The sequence below is a fragment of the Lemur catta genome, chromosome 1, assembly GCF_020740605.2.
Source record: "Lemur catta isolate mLemCat1 chromosome 1, mLemCat1.pri, whole genome shotgun sequence".
NCBI lineage: Eukaryota > Metazoa > Chordata > Mammalia > Primates > Lemuridae > Lemur > Lemur catta.
In genome coordinates, this window is record NC_059128.1 from 173,123,156 (window position 1) to 173,140,884 (window position 17,729).

Genomic DNA, 17,729 nt, shown 5'->3' on the forward strand with positions numbered 1-17,729 from the left:
CATTGTTATGAAAATGAAAAAGGCTGGAGAAAAATATTGCAAAATGTGTATCTGACAAAGACTTGTGTTTAGGATATATAAAGAGCACTCACAACTCAACAATAAGGCAAACAATCCAATTAAATAGTCAAAAGATTTGAACAGATACTTTACCATGGAAGATATACAGATGGCAAATAAGCACATGAAAAGATATTCAACATCATTAAGCATGGTGAAATGCAAATTAAAGCAACAGTGAGATATTGCTACCCCCCCACCACAATAGCTAAAATTAAAAATATTGACTATACCAAGTGTTGGTGAGAATGTGAAGCAACAGGAATTCTCATATCTCATTGATGACAGTGGAAAATGGTATAAACAGTCTGGAAGCAGTTTGGCAGTTTCTTAAAAAGTTAAACATATGCCTACCATGTGACCCAGCCATGCCATTCCCAGCTACAAAAAAGCAGTGAAAGTATGTGTCCATTGGTACAAATACCAGTATTTGTACACAAAAGTTCACAGCAGCTTTATTTGTGACAGCCTAGTCTGAAAATAACCCAAATGCCCATCAACAGTGAATCAAAGAAAAACAAATTGTGGGACATATTTACAATGGAACAATAGTTGGTGATGAAAATGAACAAATTATTGATACAGGCATTAACATGGATGAATCTCAAAATAATTATGCTAAGTGAAAAAATCCAGCAAAAAAGCATACTGACTATATGATTTTATCTTTATGTAATTTGAGAAAATGCAAGCTACTCTATAGTGACAGAAAACAGATCAGTGGTTTGGACTATAGTGGTGATGGAAAGGACCAGAGTGGGCCAATTAGAGGAATATTTAAAGAGGGAATGATTAACAGGACGTGGGAAAGGACGAGACGTGGGGGATAGGGAGAGAAGGGTGTCTTGGATGTCTCCCATATTTCTAGTTTGCAGACCAGGAAAGTTGGTGGAGATTCTATTCCCTACGCTGGGGAGCACCAGTTCAGTTTTCGACATGAGTTGTGGTGCTTTGAGAGGTTCAAGTGGAATCACTGGGTGAGCAATTGGATGTTCTGGTCTGTTGCTCAACAGGCCTGAGCTGGAGGACTCAGAACCCATGTCAACTAGGCCAGCGTTCATGAATATAAGTGACCTGGACACACAGAAATGGTGACCCAAGTGGCTTTGGTATGCAATTTCTAAAAAATTCAAACTGACCAAGATACATTTATTCTGTTCATCTTTGGAGAATAATGAAATGTTTTATTTTCTTTTCATTCAGTGAATGTGTGTGTGTGTGTGTGTGTGTGTGTGTGTGTGTGTGTGGTCCTTCAGTGAAAAGGGCTCTGCCAGGATCTCACTTTGTGATTGATTTTGGACAAGTTGATTACTCTCTGTCCCTTGTTCTCCCTGGGCATAGAATTCTACATTGGCAGTGACTTCCACACTTTAAGGCTGTTCTGTTCTGCTTTGAGTCCTACCGGGAAGTCTGGGGTGTTGCCTGGGCCCCATCTCTCTCACAGACCCTGACCTCCAGTTTGTCTCCCAAGCAGCCGTGAGACTGCAGAAAGCACATCAGTTCCCAATCTCTTCTCATCTCCTTTCTCATTGACTTCTCATCACAAAATAAGAACGGTGGACTCTTGGTGCATCCATCCATTCATCCAATTTTTATAAAGTACCTACTATGTGTCAGGCACAGTTTTAGATGAAATAGACAGCCAGAGTCCTTGTTTTCCTTTTATGATTGAGTCCTTGTTTTCCTTTTATGATTTCTAAATGTGATTTGTATGAGTTCATCTAGTGCTTGGGTTTTTGTTTGTTTGTTTGTTTGTTTGTTTGTTTTTACTGTAGAAATATCTCTCAATTGGGCTCAGAGCTTAGAGGACAAAAATGAATCCTAGACCTATGATTCAACAAGTTACTGTAGTTCTTTGTGATTTTTGGCTCAAGGTCAGGTTCAGAGCCATCTCTTATTTTTATTTAATGTGGTTATTTTGTGTTCTGTTCTCCCAGATTTGCCTTTCTAATTAAATTTCACCCAGATATATGGGAAAATGAGTTTTCGCTCCCTCGTTGCTCTGAGGACGGGGAAAGGACTTGTATAATAAGTATGCTGGGGGTGGGGAGAAGGGATTGCAGCTGGTAGTAAGTAAAATGAATCATGCATACATAAATAATAGGAACAGACCACCCTGGAGCTGGGAGGCCTGGATTGCATATTTAAAAAATATGCATGTGTTAGGAAGAGTGCAGCATTTCTGCAAGAACCTAAGAAATGACCTTTACCCTTTTGCAAGATATTTATCTCCTGAGGCCCTGGGGTTGCCAGGAGTGAGATAGAAATGTAGATGGGACAATCTTCTCTCTTTATATGTTAGTTTGATGTTCCCTACTATATTAATCAACAGAAATCTATTATGGATAATTTTTTTATAAATCTTTTTTTTGTACACTTTGTATTTTTCCAATTTCTACAATGAATGGCTACTCCTTTTATAATCAGAGAAACAAAATGGAATTTTAAAATAGTGGAATTTAAAAATAATATTTATAATCTGGATATTGTGGTGGGCACAACGGAAATATTTTGTGTGGATGTATAAATTCCATTGTAAGTCAGGACTACAGGCAGTACAGGCCTTTGGAACTTAGAGCATGGTACAAATAAACCACTCCTCCCCTCCCCCCCAGAAGACTCCCTGGTATTGTCATCTGTTACCTCAGTCTCTGTCCTACACTGCTTGTCTTTCCCCATGGCAAAGTCCCTTTATGTGCAGGGGCAGTAGCCCATTGTTTCCCTAAGTCTACAGCGCAGGACAAAGGAGGCTGTGCAAATATTTGTACAATTTTTGCCTAATGAATCGAAACTGAATTGAAGATGGGCACCTGCTCCTAGCTGCTCACGGTCTAGGCTGGGATTATTTGTGTAAAATGGCAGCAAAGCTGCCTAGCAGAATATTTATGACTTGGTTGAGCTGCAGACTACTTCTATAAGATGGGTGGGCTCAGCTTTCAATGAATTTTGAGGGTTTCTTTGGGAGCCAAGATGTGAGTGTTGAAAGGACAAAGGAACAGGCTGGGGATAGGAGGGGAGAGGAAAGTTCTGAGCACACGGCACTGCACTTTTTCATTTCTGCTCTGTTTACAGTCATTGATGGGCACGGCTTGTTCCTCTGTCAGATGAATAATGATGATGATAGTTGCTATTTTGCAAGAACTGACGTGCCAGGCACTGTGCAAGGGGCTTGCACTAGTCAGGACGCTCTTGGTTGCAAGTGACAGGAAAATTCAATTGTGATTTGCTTGGGGAAAAGTGGGGGCTTTATTGGAAAGTGTCCTTGAAAAATCCAGTGGTATATTGGTTTTAGAAACCTGCCTTTCTCTCGACTTTGCTTTCCTCTGTCAGCCACAGTCTCTGACACAGTCTCTCCAAGTGCTGGCCAGATGGTCACCAGCTGCTTCAGGGTGACTTTGTACCTCTTCATCACAGTGAAAAGAGATTTAACGGGAGTAACGGTCTCTTGAGTATATAGAGTCTTGAGTATATATGGGGAGGCATATACTTCCCAAATACGTTTTCCCTGTAGGAAGCTTTTCTTTTTCCTTTCCTGTAGCCCCTTCCTCCTTTAAGGCTCAGCAGGTCCTACTCAAACCCAAAGTCCACAGGGAGAAAGGGGGGGACGCCTCCTCCAGAATGGAAGATGGCATAGAAGTCCTTGGGGAATAGGGAAAGAAACTGGAGGGGATGAGTCTAGGAAGAGTATGATACCTGATCTTGACCTAGGGAGGGGGACGGTACGAAGACAGAAATCCCAGATAGGTAGAGGGGGAAGCTGACAGCAGAGAGGGGCTGTGCCCCACGGGATGCCCTGTGCCATCACAGGAGGGCTGCAGTGAAGTAAGCCGTTGGTGTGGCAAATTTTGCAGAGAAATAGTTAGAGATGGTGCCCCTGAGTCACCTTCAGTCCCCCTGTGACAGAGGAAGGATCCAGGAGTGCTCACGCATTCCTCGTGGAGGGTGAGAAAGCGGTGGAGAGAAAGAGGGCTGGCCCACCATGGAGTCACAGTGGCTGGGAGACCAGCATGGACAGGTGGCCCAATCCCGCCAAACAGAGCCAGGCCCAAGGCGTGGTGGAATGGCTGCCAAAGAGAGGCTGTTTTTCTGCTGGAATCAGAGCCGGAAGGCTGCAAGCCTGGGTCTGCTGGGGTCTCACAGGGGCCTGAAAGAGCTGCTAACGTGGAAGAGAGCAAAGCTGAGATGGTGAGTCCCTGAGGCCCTGGCACTAAATCCAGGCCTGAAGCAGATGTGCCCTAGGCTTTTCATTTACATAAGCCAATCAATTCTTCTTTTTTTTTTTTGTTTAAACTAGCCTGAATTGGGTTCTCTGTCTTTTACAGTGGAAAGCTCCCGACTGACCCGTGTAGGGAAGAGGGAGATTACAGTGGAAAGCTCCCGACTGACCCGTGTAGGGAAGAGGGAGATTACAGTGGAAAGCCCCCGACTGACCCGTGTAGGGAAGAGGGAGATTACAGTGGAAAGCCCCCGACTGACCCGTGTAGGGAAAAGGGAGAGGGCATGAACTTAGGGGCAGAGCCTGGAACCAGTGAGAGGACAGTCAGGAGGAGACTGCACAGGGACAGGAGAAAGGCTGGGTGGTGTGGGGTGGGCTGTGGAGGCCCTCAGGAGCCAGGTCGGAGAGTTTGGGGTGATGCTCAAGGGGGCAGTGAAAAGAGTTTGTGCTCACGGATCAGGAGCGGCTGTGCAGTAGGAAGACTGAGGACAGTGCTGCATTCGGGCAGCGCGGAGAGAAGGGCAGGTTAGCGGACACCCGGTGCAGAGACTGACTGCCCATGGAGTCTGCCGGTAATGAAGGCGTCCGGGTGGCTGAGACGGGGAGACACAGGGGCAAATGGAGTTGGGAGCTGGGAGGAGGCAGAGTTTGGTGCTGGCTGTGGTAATGTGAGGTGGAAAGTTCTAAACAGAAAACCGGAGAGGAGGGGGAAATTTGGGTAAAATCTGGGTCAAGTGTGTGGATTTGAGAACCATCAATAAAAGAATGAAGTAAGTGATGAGCTCGTCTCCAGAAAGTGCACCTCAAAGGGAAATAGTAGCAAATAGCCGGTTCCATCGGGCCCAAGGCAAGGTGTGCTCTGGCACATGGGGTCACTGTGGACTCGGGCTGACAGCACAGGCCTCACTACCGCTGCAGGTCGGATCATCTCCCACGGAGAAATTTCGCAGGAATCCCCACCAGCCAGAACCCGACATTTTCAAGAAATGACCCACAACATGGGATGGAACCAAGGACAACCGCGCGCCTAGGCGATGTCTAACGGGGTGTCAGGGATGTCAGTCCCGGGCTCCGCGAGCTTCAGGGGCTGCTCCGCGCGGCCGGAAGCCGTGGAGAGGGAGGCTGCGGGGCCGCGACCTCCCCGGGTGCCTGCAGGCCGCTGGAGACTGAGCAGCAGCAGGGACTGCGGTTGACACAAGGCCGGATGTGGTCTGAGCCGGAAGAGAAGCGTGGGATGGGCTGAAGGGGGTGGGGCGGTACGGTGGCGAGAATTGGAGAATTGTGACAGTTTGGGTCCACGTGGCAGCCGGCCGAACCCAAACACACGCGCCCTTCTCGGTATCGGGATCGGCGGCGCCGGGCAGGCACGTGGGCCCTAAGCACTCACACCGGGGCCCCGGGCCGGGCCGGGCCTGTGGATCCGGGCCTTGGCCCGCGTCCGCGCTGCCCCGATCCCAGGTCCGGCAGTGCGAGGCGCTCGGCGGCCCTGCGCGTCAGTGGCCGCAGTCCCCGCGCGCTCGGGCTGCGTGTGCCCGTGGCTGCCGCACGCCGTGATCTCCGCAAACTAGCACGCGAGTTCGGCCTCCCAGAGGCAGCGTCCTCTGCGCAAACCGCCAACCCCGCGTCCAGGGCCCGGGCTGGACAGCACCGCAACACCGCCTCCGGGGCGGAGCTCCAGGGCGCCAGGGGCGGGGCGGGCCGGGACCGGAGCGCGGCGGGGCCGGCAGGGGGCGCTGCGGGGCCCCGCGCTGGCGGCGGCCGGTGCGCACCGCCCTCGCCACCCCTCGCGCCGGGAGGAGCGAGCGCCGAGCGCCGAGCGCCGAGCCCCGCGCGCAGCGGCGGAGCTGGGGCTGGGAAGGGACCGCGGGCGGTGAGTGCGGCGCGGGCCGGAGCCAGTGCGGTTGCCGTTGGGTTTGAGCGGCGCGGAAGCTGGAGGCGGGCGGGCGTCCAGGCTCCGGGGTTGGGGAACTGAGGGGCTCCCCCAGCACGCCAGTGGGACAGGGGTGAGGAGACTGGGGCAAGCATCAGGTCCGAACCCAGCGATTAAGCCCCCTCCTCCATCCCGGCCTGGCCCCAGACCCTAGCCCCAGACTTGCGCCCCCTCCAAGCCACTCCCCCGCGCGCCCTGTGTCCCAGCCCCCGCCCCCAACCCCTCTCCGAAGCCCCGGCGCGGTCTAACCTTCCCTGCAAATCCCCTGCTCTCTCCCCAAGCCCTCGCCCCGCGACTCTCGCGCCCCCCGTGCCTCCTGCTTCTCCACCCCTAGCCCCGCGCCTCTGCTGCGGGGCCTCGTCCGCCTCGTCCCCGCCCCTCCAGTCTTCTCCCGCTCGGCCCCCGCACCCCTGCCGCCTGATCCAGCCCAGATTCCAGCTCCCGGAATCCCCTTTCCCGGGCAGTCCCGAACTGGCCAGTCTCCAGGTAGGAAGGCGGCCGTAACTTCTCCGTGGCCTTTCCCGGGGGTGGGGCTGGCTCCTCTGGGCAGCTACCTGCCGCCTGGCGCCTCGCGGAGTCCCGGGCCCGGCGGAGGGGCGGCCCCGCGCGCAGGTTAGCATTCCTGGATGCTCAGGTTAGGACTGTGTGCTTTAGACCCTCGGCGTTGCTTTTGCGGGGAACTTGCCTGTGTCCCCAGCTTGTTTAAGCTGGCTTTGTCATACACGCAAAAAATGGATTTGCTTAGAGGTTGCTTTCTTTGCGGCTGCAGCCGCCTTTCAAGTTGTACCTGTGGATAGCAAAGGATTAGCGGTGCAGAAGGACGTGGAGCCATATTTTCCCGCGTCAGCCGTGCGTTCAGCGGTTGCGAAGGGGCTCCGTGGGTAGTGAGGGTATCACCGCATGGGTGGCCAGTGTCTTCGTGGGAAGGCAACGATGCTTTGTAAGCATTCAACAAGTAAGATCAGGAGAGATGTGGAATCAGATCGGGCTGTGAATGGGGAAGTGTGTGTGTCTCAGGGGATGGATGGCCAAGGGAGGATGGGGAGGGCTCCACACTTGGGGACGTTTGTTTACATTTGCAGAAAGCCCGCGGATGTGGAGCGGGCAGTGCTGAGCCCACCTTTTCAAACGCGATGTGACTGTGGACGGGCTTGGCAGCAACTTCTCCTCCTCAGAGGTATTGGCGCCTAGTCCAGACATCTGTGGGAAGAGGGCTTACAGCAGATGGCTTGAAAAGCCTCGTGGTCCCTGGAGAGAGGTGGAGATGCACAGCTACAGCCTGAAAGCCAGTGCGTGAATCTGCCCCATCCCTTCTGGTTTTCATTAAATCTTGGATTAAATTAATTGCCTATTTCAGAGAAAGGACATGTAGGGAGACCTTCTCTTTGAGGGATTGGCTCCTGGCCAGCCCACCCTCACTGATGCCTTGGGAGGCTGCTTTGAGCGTCCTTTTCAGGGTGGACCACCTGGCCTTTGGAGCACAGCATGCTGAGCATTTGTGGAATTGCAGTATCTGCAGCTCTTTTTCTGTTGATCGGCTTGAGTAGTAATTAGCTGAATGTTCTTTCACTATTGAATAGGTAAGTAATTAGCCCAAGGACACACTGGGGCTCAGTAAGGTCTTTCTGAGTGTCCACAGATTCCGTGGGCTTCTCCTCTGCCCTCACCCCCCTGCTCTGTGATGAGTAGCTAACTGTCAGATGCCCCACTGTCCAGGAGCATCTGCAGCGGTGGGTGGGACCATCTCTGGCCGCAGCCCTCTGCCTGGCACCCTTATGTGGTAGGTACTCCATGTTTGTGGAGTAAGGAAATGGAACCCCCTCTTGAATCAGTCTGAATCCACAATCCATGGTTTTCCATTTTGCTACACTATTTTCAAAATGTTACCCTTAAATTTAACACATTTTTAAGAAAACATATAATCTCACTAGAGACACACTCATTTTTGTGTGTGTTTGAACAGGGAGCTCAATCTACAGGTCAGGCTCTGATGACTGGTCTGTAATCTCAGTGGGAACTCCAGAATTTCCATGAAGAAAATTCGTTGTCCTCGTCCCAAAATTGGGGTGGGGGGTGCTGGGCACCCTGGGGAGTTACCAAGGCTGTCTGCTGCTGGGTGAGTTCACCACAGCTTAACTGATAAGCTGTTATCAGTTAAGGGCCCTGAGCAGTGGCCGCAGCCCTCGGTGGCATCTCCAGGGGAGACAGGGTGTCACTTGCACAGCTCCACTGGCCACTTCACATTGCACCATCCTCACTCCAGGGGATGCCGCCCACCCAGAAGCTGCTTCTGGTGGAGGGCTGGGATTGTCCCTTCTCGCACATTTCTTGCATTATGGTTCACAGCTCTACTGGGAGGAGGGGGCTGGTGTTTTGGGAGTTGCTTTGGCTGTGACCCACTGGCAGATGGAGCAAAGTCTAGCTCTTCTGCCTCTGTCAAAGGCCAGCCTTAGAGAGCATAGCCAGAGGCTAAGGGGGTAGGAGCACCCTATGCCCCCCTTTTTTCAGGAATCTTGGATGCGTTAGGGCTAGAATTGAGAATGCCACTTGGATGTGGGAACCTGCACTGCCTCTGGCTGCCATGAGCTTATCTTTCTTCCCCAGGCTGTCTCTGTCTTCAGGTCTGGCTCTTCCTCAGAATTCCTGCAGCTGGTAAAGATCAGTTTTCTAGAAAAGGTTTAATTAATGCCTGAAATATGTGACTGAGAAAGGGAGGAGAGGGAGAAAGAGAGATGCTACTATCTGGAGGTGGGTAGGAGAAAGGATGGCAGAATATTCAAGGTCCTGAAAATTCAGGGGGAGATTTTGGCCCCAGCACCTATCCTGGGGCAAGGTTCTTGGCTTATAGGTAAGGAAGTACACCCACATTCTGGAGTAGGGGTTCCCAGTTAGAAGAAAAGTCACTGAGATAGGAAAAAGAGCCCCCAGTAACCTGAAATAAGGTTTGCTGGGCCCACCATTCTGGGTTCTAGAAGGCCTTGAAAGCCAGCTGAGAGCTGGGCTTCGCAAGGTGGGAGGGCACCAAGCTGTTTTAAGATTCTGAATGAGCAAAGTGCCATCTTTGGAAATGGCAGCTTGAGCCAAGATTGGTCTGGGGTTTGGCCTGGAGGAGCCACATCATACCTGAGATGCTGAGGGGAGAGTCAGGGAAGTGACAAAAGTGGCTCAGAAGGTGCACCTGTACTTGTAGAGGGAACGGCCTTCTAGGAGGATGGAGGGCCTTTGAATACAAACAGCCTCCCAGGGACTCTTGCTGAACCTGCTGCGCACCCTTGCAGGTAGACTCTGCCCATTGGAGCACCTCCTTGGAGATAGTGCAGGGCAGCCATAAGGAGCCTATGAACCTGGAACGAATGGCAGGGTCTGCTCTGGGTCCAAAAGGCTGAAGGCCCCGGTCACTTAACTGAGCCCCAAACTCCAGCCTACCTACCTTCTGCCCCCAGAACCTGCAGGCAGCTCTGACCCTTCTTAGACTTTGATTGAGGAAGTCATTGGCTTTTGGAAAAAGATCAATCTCATAAAGAGAGGAACAATCTTGGGAACATGGAGGAAGTTAATGATTAAAAAGACATGGAAAAAGAACCTGGAGGAGCCTTACAGAGTAGTTCCTGCAGCCAGGAGGCAGCCTTTGCCGCATGCCCTTGGCTGGGTCATCTATGCATGCGTGGGTTCATCCCTCCACCCCTCACCCCCATCACCCCCATCCTTCTGCACACTGGCCAAGCCCCCTCTTTGCTGGGTACTCTGGGGTGGAGTAGAGTTTGGGGAACCCAAACATCTAGTAGTGGAGACTGTAGGAACTTAAAAATTCTATTCATATTTGCAGAGTCACTTCCCCAACTTACACATTCATGTTTCTGTTTACAAGGCTTCCTTCTGTCACCCACTTGCTACCCTCTGTGCCTCTGTGTGTGACCAGCTTCCTTAGGAAAGCTATAATCAATAGCATAGAAACCAGAGCTTTAAAAAACATAAGGATGAATATTATTGCACCTGGTTTTAACACTCACACTCTCTCCTTTCCTCTTTTGTTTGTGGTTAGAGCCATCATTTACACCAAATTTACAAATAGTTCAAATGCTATTATTTGTCCTGCCTCTCAGTCATTTAGAGACATGTGTCTTTCCAACCAACCAAACCAGAGCTCATTTTCCTAGGCCTACCTCATTCTTGGATCCAACACCAACTTTCAGGCCTTCAGAGATACAGCAATATCATTTTGAGCTTTTTAGCTTTAAAATGAAATGAAGCTCTTGCTTGCTAATTTTGTCATCTGCAAATATAGGAGAATCTAAAGCTAGAATGAAACATTTACTGTCTTGTTAATTCTTTATGCTTCTAAAATGAAAGAGGCAGTTGGATTAGTAGAGAAAAGTTATTAAAGTTATGGTAGAAATGTTTAGAAGCTCACAACTAATAATGGTGGAACACAGACTTACAGAAATACACTATTAAGCTTTAAATATAGTTACTAAAACATAGATATAAATATGAACTTTCTTGAAAGTATAGACAAGTATAAAAATTTTGACAAGTATAGATTAAGTATAGAAATTTTGATCCAAGTTGTTTCATGCATTATATTATTAGGATCATATATTGTGTTTGTACAGTACCTTACCATATAAGTAGGCAACTATGTCCATGATCTCATTCAATCCTTCCAGCAAGTCTGGAATTTTCTTAGAAATGGGGAGAGGGGACCTCAGGGTGATTAAAAGACTTCCTCTAGAATTCAGATCTCTTGAGCAGAGAAATACTATATAAACCTGGATATTCCAGCTGTAGTTGCTTGATAACTAAATGCGGTTACATAGTTATTTGAAAATTACAGGTAGTCTCCTGCTTAGAGGTAAAAGTAGGTATTGGTTTTCTCTAAAATGTTCTGCAAGTCAAACGAACAAACAAGAACAGTGTGTGTGAAGTACTACCAGAAACCTCTTAGAAGGATTTCTCAAAGTTTGTGGATATCAGAAGTTCTCTGCTGTTCCCTCCTGATATTAGACTACCTGAGTTTGCTTGTGTACTCAGCACAGTGCAGTGGTTAAGAGTATAGACTCTGAACCCAGACTGGCTTTGAATTCTGGATCTACCATTACTAGCCTTGTACCCTCGGGTAAGTTACTTAATTTTTTGGGCCTCAGTATCTTTATTTGTAAAATTAGGGTGATGATCATACCTACTTCATGGTATTGTTGCAGAGCTGAAATGAGATTATTTGTGACAGGGACTTAGAGCAGTGCCTAGTACATGGTACATGCTTAAAAAAATGTTAGCTGCTATTCCTCTTAATTTATTCCTTAAAAATTCATTTTAGATGCAAACTGATTGCACTGAAATGATGGATATAGAATAATGGATAAAACACATACAGTCTCTGTCCTCATGGAACAGAGCACATTATACTGAAGTTCACAGTGAAGGACAGGAAGGTCAGTGCGGACGTATTCCCAGGCTCTTGCCCACTTCTTATGGCCATGAGAGGCTGGGGTGTGGCCTGCGAGGGGTTGACCATGCTTGGGGGGTGGGGTGTTGATCTTCAGCTGGTATGCACTGGTGTCACATGATCTTGCCAGCTGTTTAAGACGGCCACTCACTTTGATTGGTCTGTGTCTGACCCATGATGGCTATTGATGGTTTAGCTATCACTCTTGGCCATAGGTTGTTAGTGGGCAGCGTGACAAGGGACCATAGACTCAGTACATACTCAGGGTTCACCGGCGCTTTCTTGGTCTTGGTTGGCAGAGTGCTGCCCTGGCTGCTGTTTTGGACAGGCTCCTCAGCAGCCCCAGAAGCCTTCGATACCATCAGAGACCCAGTGCTCTGAGCGAGAAATAGCACAGTTGCTCCTGAGGGCAGGTGGGGACTAGTCAGAGGCAGGAAGCCAGCACACCACGTTTCCTGGGTCTGTCAGAGCTGGAACCTTTTTGACCTGAAGATACTACGTTGAGAGGCATGGGTTTACTTACTGGAGCTGGAAAGGGAAGCGCCTGCTCCTCAGACCTTGCTCTCCTTTGCTCTGGGCATCCCACAGAGAGGTTCCCGCATGGCAGCCTGCCCTGCTAGCACCTGCCATCACCAAGCTGGCCCAGAGCCTCCTGCAACTGGCTGTGGATGAGAGAACCCTTCAGAGATTGCTGCTGCAGGGACTTGGGCTCTTCTCTGGCTGGTCTGAGCGTGATTAGCACTCTGGAATACTTCATACCCATTCGTCAGCAGTCAGGCTGAAAACCGATAATCCATTATCTTAATGGGCAGCTGGCTTATTTGTATTCATTTTTAAACTACAGTTGACCCTTGAACAATTCAGGAGTTAGGGGCACCAACCCCCCTGCACAGTCTAAAATCCACATATAGTTTTTGAATCCCTAAAAACGTAATTATTAATATCCTACTGTTGACCTTGGTGGCCTTACCCATCATAAACAGTTGATTAATACCTATTTTGTGTTACATGTATTATATGTTATATTCTTACAATAAAGTAAGCTACAGAAAACAAAATAGTATTAGGAAAATTATAAGTAAGAGAAAATGTATTTACTATTCATTAAGTGGAAGTGGAACATCATACAGGTCTTCCTTCTCATCGTTGTCATGCTGAGCAGGCGGTGGAGGAGGAGGAAGAGGAGGGATTGGTCTTGCTGTCTCAGGGGTGGCAGAGGCAGAAGAAAACCTGTGTATAAGTGGACCCAAGCAGTCCAAACCCATGTTGTTCAAGGGTCAACTGTACTAGAATTTGAAGTGAATGAGGTTTTGTCTTTTCTTTTTTTAAATACTTGCCCCGCACTTGTAAAATAAAGACATGGCAAATAATGCCAATCATTTGTACATAGGAAGAATTGAGTTAAAAGGGGGAAAACCTTTTCTCTGTTCTACAGATGGCTTCTCAGGTGCTCTAACTTCTCTGGTCTTGATTTCCCAGACCAAGTCCTCTTTTGTCACTAATGTGTCTCCATTACAGTTCCTAATGGAAACCCAGACCTGCAAAATCAAAGCTTGGGCATTTATGGTCAAAGGGCAAGGCATGGATGGTTGATTTTCTGGGTAAAAAATTGCCGTGTCTTCTTTGAGAAAGAAAGTATATTTTTGGAGATGGCTAACGTCAGCAGGCAGGAGGATCTCAGCAAGCCTGTCTCATCCTCAGTTCACATAATTTCTAGCATTTCTGAGTTAGCAGCATATGATTTTTATTTCCTCCTCTTGTGCTTCTTGCTCTAATGACTGCTGATTATCTTGAAGCAGCTGCATTAATTGATGGTGTTTAACGACTGTACTTACAGTAAGTAATTGCAGTTGGCTTGGCTAAGGATAGGGCATTCTTTTTCCTTGCTCTTTAGCTTGGGAAGTGTTTACTCTGCATGCTGAATGCTGGAAGGGGAATCAGGAACTCCCTCACCTCACTGCTAGCCCACTGCTCAATGCTCACACTCCCCTAGGACATCATGCGTCATCACAGCGTCAGTTCTGACTGCATTCTGATTGTCTGCTCATGGGCCTTTCTCCCTGGTGTGATGCGAGCCCCTGGAGGGCAGGGGCAATACCCAGCTCCTCTCTGAAGCTCCAGCACAAGGACTGGTGAGAAAAAGGCCTCAGTAAAAGTTCGGGGAATGAATGATGAGTAGTTGTAAAGCTCATCAGTTATGGTAGTGTTTGGCTGCAAGTAACAGAAAGCCCTTCTTCAGTGGCTTAAGCAAATAGGAGCTTATTTTTCTCATGAAACAAGATGTCAGAAGGTTGGTGATTGCTGGTGTAGGTTTCAGCAGCTGAAGTCTGTCTAGACTGACACTTTTGTTACTCTCTTGGTCTTGCCTTCATGGTGGCAAAATGTTTGCTGCAGGAAGGAGAAAGTGCCAGCCACTTTGGGACCTTTCATCAGGAATGCAGATATTTTCCCCAAAACACCCAGCAGACAGACTTCCCCTGACATTTCATAGCCAGAACTGTATCACATGGCCACCCCCCAGTTAAAAGGGACGTGAGAGTATGTAGCAGGGCACATTGTGAAAGGCACACTGTTGGAACAAACAAATCAAGTATGTTTCATGGCTCAAATATGGTAGGCATTTACTTTTTGCTCACACAAAGTCCAAAATGGCTGTTCCTGCTCCATGGGGGGCTCTCCTCCAACAGGTGAGTTAGGGACCCAGGTTGTTAAGGCTGCCATGCTCATTTGCATCAGTCAGCTAAGGAGGAAGGCAAAAGGAGGAGGGTGTGTGGGAGGGTTTTGCGGCCCAGGCTCAGAGGTGGTGAGTTACTGCCCCTGACATTCCGTTGGCCGGGGCTCAGTCACCTGGCCACACCTTCTGCAAGGAAGGTTAGGAAATGTGGTCCAGCCCTGTGCCTAGGAGGGAGCAGGGATGGTTTCATAATTAGCTGGCACTCTCTGCTACACTGTCCCTGCCAAAATCAGGATTCTCTTAGCAAGGAAGAAGGAATGAATATCAAGGGGAAACTGGGGGTGTCTTCTTTAGAAGGAAATGCTGTAGTAAGAAGGCTCCAGGCAAAAGTCGGCTTCATTCCCAAAAGATCATCTGTTCTACATCCCTGCTTCTGCTCCCACCTTTGGAAACTGGGCCAGATGGCTCAGTAAAATAATGGGAGGTTCTCATTATCCCTCTTTCTCTACCCAGGGCATGTTCTTAATGGTTTTGTGGGAATGGGTCCTAGTTGACTCAGCTCAGCAATTGGAGGTGACCCCAGAGGAAATAGCCTTCAGCCCCCCAAGGCCAGAGGAACCTGTGAGAGCTCCTTGGCCACGAGCTTTCCAAGTGTCCCCACCTACCCAGCCTCCCAAGGTTTCTCCTCCCCTCCAGGCCCCATCCCAGCCCACATCTGGAGGGGAAGAGAGGGCACAGTAAAGAGTGACCTCTGATTCCCACTCTAATTCATTGAGAAATGATTTCCCACCACTTCCTGGTAATTTTTCTTGGTAAACATTGATATGCGATCCATTGATCTATTGGGTTTTAGTGTTTTATTCTTGTTCAGCTTGCTGTAACTTTCTGCGACAGGGGCTTCTCCATCAACAGTGTTTTTCTTGCTGCCCTTCCTGCCTGCATGCCTGCCTTCCCACACACACCTGTTGAGCACCTGCTGCTTACTCCACTCTGTGTCCACCCAGCCCTGGGGGAAGCGGGCAGGGAAGCTGACTTAAGACTGTAGTGTTGATGAGTATTGTGGGAGGGCTACGCCCTGGGGGCCGTGGTTGCCCAATATTGGAGGGCATCACCCAACTTTGGTAGCTGGGAAGGCTTCCAGGGGGAGGTGGCATTTCAGCTGAGTTTAAGGATGAGCAGGAGCTAACTGAGTCAAGAATGCATCTGGCTCAAGAGAGTAAAATGGGTACAGACACTGAGTTATGAAAAGGGGCACACAGGGTTCTGAGGGAAGAGCAAGTAGTCCATTGAGCCAGAGTTGGGTGTGATGGTGTGGCCATTCACTCATCCAGTACTGCTGTGCTCCAGGGCCTGGGGTTACAGTGGTGAACAAGGCAGGGAAGGACCAAGCCCCAGTGGAACCCATGGCCTGGGCTGTGAGGGGGGTGGGTCTGCAGAGGAGTTGGGCCAGAATCTGAGGAGGGCTTGGCTGCTGCCCGGACTCTGCTCTGAGGGTCTCTGCTGTTGGAGGTTGAGCAGGACATGGGCTCCATCGCTTGTGCCTTCACCTCTCATGCCCTGTCCCGCTGTCTCTCATTCTTGTCTAGTCCTTTGCCCAGGCATTACTCAGGCTATAAAAATAGCGGCTGGCACCAGAACACCAGCATGTAGTTGGAGAGGAAAGCTGAGACTGTCATTACATATCAAGATACTTGCCAGGGAGACTTTTGATGGAGCACTTTCTTAGAACCCTGAGGACAAGGTTTTAAAGTTGGCTTACGATTTTTTTTCTCCCTTGAACTCATACCAATACTTCTGGCCACTCACTCAGAATGTGTCCTGGTTGTTCCTGTTACCCACTCCTGCCCAGAGGCACATTGAAAGGAACACAACCCTGACATCCACCAAGTGAGGGCTCACCTTGGCACAGACTGGCCTGATTGAGGGGGCAGGTCATCTCCATGGGGCCCACTGGAGGATGGTGGCATTCCATCACGTGTTCACATCTAACACGTGGTGGCAGACCCTCACCCAAAAAGGTAACTTTAGCACTGCCTGAGAAAGTCATGGCTCTCACCAGCTCACATAGCTTTGTACTTTCTTTCCCTAAGGAAATGAGGGCTGAGCCAGGGTTTAGCAAAGGTGTCAGCTGCCTTCATTCTCCCTCCCAGCCCTGTTTACTAAGGGGGACTGGACAGTGCTGGGAGGTGGGGTACAGAGAGATGAACCTTCATGCTAGTGTGAGCCAAGGGCTGAATGAAAAACACTTTGCTTCAAGGTAGGTTAACCTGAGTCTATAGACAGAGGCCTCCGATGCTGTTCATTGGGTGCCTTCTTGGTCCAGGTACTGTAGGGAAAGCAAATAATATTGAGAAGGAGAAGGATCATTACTATCTTAATTGCTTCCCAGGATAGATCTCATCCGATCGCCTCCCCTATGAGGGAGGAAATCACATTACATTCCACTAGAATATAAACTCCATGAGGGCAGGAATTTTGGACTGATGTAGTCACTACTAATCCCCAGCTTCTATAACTGTACTCGACATGGAGCAGGTGCTCAGTAAGTATTTGTTAAATGAATGAATGAATCACCATTTGCAGGGGATGAAGCTGTAGCTCAGAGAGATGGAGTAACTTGCTGGAGCCTCTAAGGGGTAGAGTAAAGGACCTGGGTCTCAGTTCCAGGGAGGTACCATGAGCTGTGACTTGGGGACCCTGGCCCCACTGCCCCTGGAATGTGGGTTACTTCTAGGATAGCACTGTGGGAGGGATGGATCCTGCCTGGCTTCATGGTCTGAGCACGGCACAATCTTGGCAAGACCTACCGGTTGTATAAGGAGGAGCTGTAAGCCCCCAGATGTCAGGGCCCAGGAGGTTGGAGGGTGTCTCCTTGCTGCCAGCACCTTGCTGTGGCCTTGCTGTAGCCTTGCTGTGGCCTTGCTGTAACTCGGGGCGGGATGAATATGCAGGAATGTATCCATCAGCAGCTTGCGAGTGACGTTTCTATAATATCACCTTCATCCTGTCAGGTGTGTGCTCAGAAACTTACATCAGCTCCCTACTCCTACGGCAACCTAGTCTAGCCCCTGCCGTCCTCCACCCTGTTCCCTGATGAGTCACTGCATAAGGCCTGTCATCAACAGTGCAGGAGGGTGGGCTTTGCAGCCCTGTAACCACTGTACAAGTCTGTCCTCCTGGGGATGCCCACTCACGTCGGGCATGCTTGCTGACATTCTCCCGGCCCTTTTAGTTCAATGCAGTTTCTGCCTCCTTCCTGAAGCCCTCTCTGATCATCCCAGCACAAAGAAACCTCCCCCACCTCACCTCCCACCTGCCAGACCCCCGTAGCCTTCCTGTGTCTGTGCAGTGCATTTTCTCATGGTGTTCCTGGAACCCTGGGTTCTGCAGGTGGATGGGGCTA

General features: G+C 49.5%; 1 protein-coding gene across 3 annotated transcripts in view; it reads left to right on the forward strand.

Annotated features, from left to right (window-relative positions):
• Positions 1-6,056: 6,056 nt before the first annotated feature.
• Positions 6,057-17,729, forward strand: part of PXYLP1 (2-phosphoxylose phosphatase 1) — a 58,003-nt gene continuing 46,330 nt past the window's right edge. The window contains exons 1-2 of one of the 3 annotated variants that reach the window (XM_045539311.1): positions 6,463-6,692; positions 7,289-7,495. The gene's annotated coding sequence lies outside the window, so the exon portion shown is untranslated. Of the gene's footprint in view, positions 6,147-6,462; positions 6,693-7,288; positions 7,496-17,729 lie in introns of those variants that run through there. The other 2 variants (XM_045539312.1, XM_045539308.1) reach the window with 2 other exon arrangements.